The following is a 3,446-nucleotide window of genomic DNA, read 5'->3' on the forward strand; positions in this document are numbered from 1 at the left end:
AAGTGGTTCACTTCAGATTTGTGAAATTAAAATAAATAAAATGTGTTTGTATTTAATTGAAAATGACCAATAAGTGCCATAAAGGTATAATCCATTACATTTGATCTGTTATTGTATATTCATATGCACACACTCTTATTTCTACTTTATTATGTCCTCTCTCAGTCTCACATTTCAGCTTTGTAAATCCTATGATCCTAAGAAGATTTCAGAAGAGAAGTATGCAGGTTATTTACAGTGGATAGTGCTAAGAACACTTGCTTTAAAGAGGTAATTTGGGAGCACAGAGACTGGCAGAAGGAGAGATGACACTGTGAAAGTCAGATGGGTAGGAGTACAGAGGGAAGAATGTAAGATAATGGTGTAACTAGCAGACATTCCCTTGGGTGAAAGGAAGATGAAGCAGCTTTATGGAGCAGTCCTGGATAGATGTCAGGTTGTCTCCAGCATTACAATGGCATAAATAACGAGTGGAATATGGTGATGCCAAGCTTCCCTAAATGAATACCAAATGAGGTGGGCATTTTCAGCAACTGTGTAAGAAGAGGCAGGGTACATGGCAGAAAAGAACAATGAGGGGGTAGACTGGGTACCCAGGGAAGGTATATAGATATAAAGGTTATGAGCTGAGATGGTGAATCCTTTGATTGGTAGCAGTAGTTCATATATACTTATGATAAAATAAAGGAGAGTGGTGCTAGACAAAACAATCAGATAAAATAATAGATGCAGAATAGAGTAATATTGGGCGGCCATGGTGGTGCAGTGGTTAGCATTGTCGACTCACAGCAAGAGGTTCTCCATTTCGATCCTCGGCTGGGGTGCCTTCTGTGCAGAGTCTGCATGTCCTCCCTGTGGTCACGTGGGTTTCCTCCGGGTGCTCCGGTTTCCTCCCACATCCCAAAGACATGCTGCAGTTGGATTGGACACTCTAAATTGGCCGTAGGTGTGAGTATGTGTGTGTGTGTGTGTGTGTGTGTGTGTGTGTGTGTGTGTGTGTGTGTGTCTGCCTTCTGTGGAAGGTTGGGTGCCTGGGTGGCAACTCAGCACTGTAAAACTCCACTGCCAATCATGAGCGGACAGGTGATCCACTGTGGCGACCCCTAACCGGGAAAAGCCGAAAGAAGAAGAAGAAGAAGAAGAAGAATAGAGTCATATTAGTGAGAAATCGAGGCTCACACCTCTAAATTTCTTTGCTTAGAATTTCTAGACAAATTAAAAAATAGTGGGGAGACAAAGGATAACAAACAATGACAGTTTTTAATATTGCTTGCATTCACTTAAAAACTAATAAAACAGTAAGTTTTGCTTAAAAATGAATTTTCAGAACAAGTAAGTAGGTCTTGTGTTGGCATTATTGACTGACTGTAATCTTCAGTGATCTTCCAAAAAAAAAAAAATTATGTGAGACACTGCAGTGCATATTTCTAGATTAGAGATGAAATTCTAGTACAGGTCAAAGTTGAGCAGAGTATTAAAATCCAGAAACGATGGAATCAGACACTACATTTGGTATTCAGCTGTATGGATTGGTAGAAGAGATGGAGTATATTTGTGTATGTAATGGTGTTATATTCTCAGCTTCTAGCAGAAATACCAATAGAAAAGCTACAAAAATAACAGTTGGACGACAACAAAAAGGATAGATTTTGAAATACTGTGTAACAATGAAGCAATAACAGAATGTGGGGTGTGATAGAAATGGTGAGGGGGCTGTAGGAATAAAGTAAGAAGGTGGCAACACAGCTAAGAACCTGGGAAAGAATGAAAGAGAAAATGGAGGGGGAACTAGCATAATTCATGAAAATGTGGGGGATCTGATTAGGAACACAGGTGTGTATCATAGCTCTGAACATTTTAGCATAAGTAATCTGGACAAAGCCTAGAATAATGGAGGGAGGGGCAAAGACTCAAAAATAAAAACTTGCTTTAAATATGGAACTTATAAATACAGAAAGTTACTAAAATAAAACAATTTGTGCTTTGCCTGCATTTTCTTAAGGGAATGAAGTCTGAAACTCAAATGTATATTATTATTTAGTGACTTCAATCCTCAGCGATTTACCAGAAAACTGCAAATGTTATGAGGAACAAACCAAAAATGTGAGACAAAAATGTGGACACTCTGTAAAAATCTGGACAGTTGAGAGATATGAAGCGTATGCAAGAAGGTAAAGAGTACAGGACGATGGAATGACATGTCTACAAGAAAGCCAGGAAATAGTCCACAAAAGTTAACAGAACAGTCAATGATGATCAAACAGAAACAAAACTGATCAGAGGATGTGGGGTGTATGAAACATACTTTCAGATGAATGCAATAAAGGAAGACATGATATTTTAGTGTTAGATGTTTTGGAAGGGTGGTTATCTGATGAAACAGAAAAGTAGGCAAAGAGTAGGGAGATGTGCCAAAAGAATTTGTCACCACCATCTTTTCACACTTTTATGTACAAGGGAGAGCTAGACACAAAAGGGGAATGGAACATGTGCATGCAGAGAAAGCATTCAGATTAGAATGTGAAAGAGCTAGGGAGATAAAGGTATATAAGGCACATGGTGCAGGTGTCCTCCAGTCCTACAAAATGAAAGTGCAAAAAGTTCTTGGAAGTCTTTGACAAAAAATGTACAGTACTTTTTAAAAGTATAGAGAAGGTTAGTTAACTATAAAAGGAAAGTGATGTAGTAATTGCAGGAAGCAGGTTCCATGCCAAAGTTCCATGAAATCAAATTATGATTTTCAGCGTATTAGGAAAAAATTACCAGACTGGGGCTGAAAGATGATAGTTATTGTTTGAAACGTTTCCTTTCCCCAAGGTACAGGGACCCTGAGAGGACTGTAATAAGTAGACCCTGCATAGCAGCATTGGAAGGGGGGAGACTCCCCCCCAAAAAAAATCACTTTTGAATAAGACTCTTGCTTGGGCATTTGGCCTACTTTTTAGCTACATTTGAAAATTCAGGAGCCTTATTTTCAACAAGTCAGCCTACATTCACTGTTGTACATGATTCAGTCAAGGAATGAGACAGACAGTTATACATTAGTCAACCTGACAGTTATAGCTGTTAAGGTTATGTAACATATACTAAAGGATGAGTTGGAGTTTCTGAATGTTATAATTCCGATAGGTGGTAGAAAGACTGACTTGTCATGTCAGTGCTCATACATTCCAGTACTACACAGATCTGTGACTGTCAACAGAAGTGAATGAGAGAACTCAATGGATGCATTGTATCCTTCCTTCATTAAGGCTTTTAAACATTTTTCAAGTAGTGAGCTTGCTGTGGAGATAATTTGACTGAATGTTGACAGTGAGATGCATGAAATGTAGAGAAAATGGTTGGTCGAGTGGTTTCAGAAGAAAACATTAAGGACAGCCTGCGCAGTAAAAAAGCAGAACGTACTTGATAGCCACTAGGTCACTGCATTCATCATATTTATGGAT

The sequence above is a fragment of the Protopterus annectens genome, chromosome 11.part0 (assembly GCF_019279795.1).
Source record: "Protopterus annectens isolate FY-2018-M chromosome 11.part0, PAN1.0, whole genome shotgun sequence".
NCBI classification, from domain to species: domain Eukaryota; kingdom Metazoa; phylum Chordata; order Ceratodontiformes; family Protopteridae; genus Protopterus; species Protopterus annectens.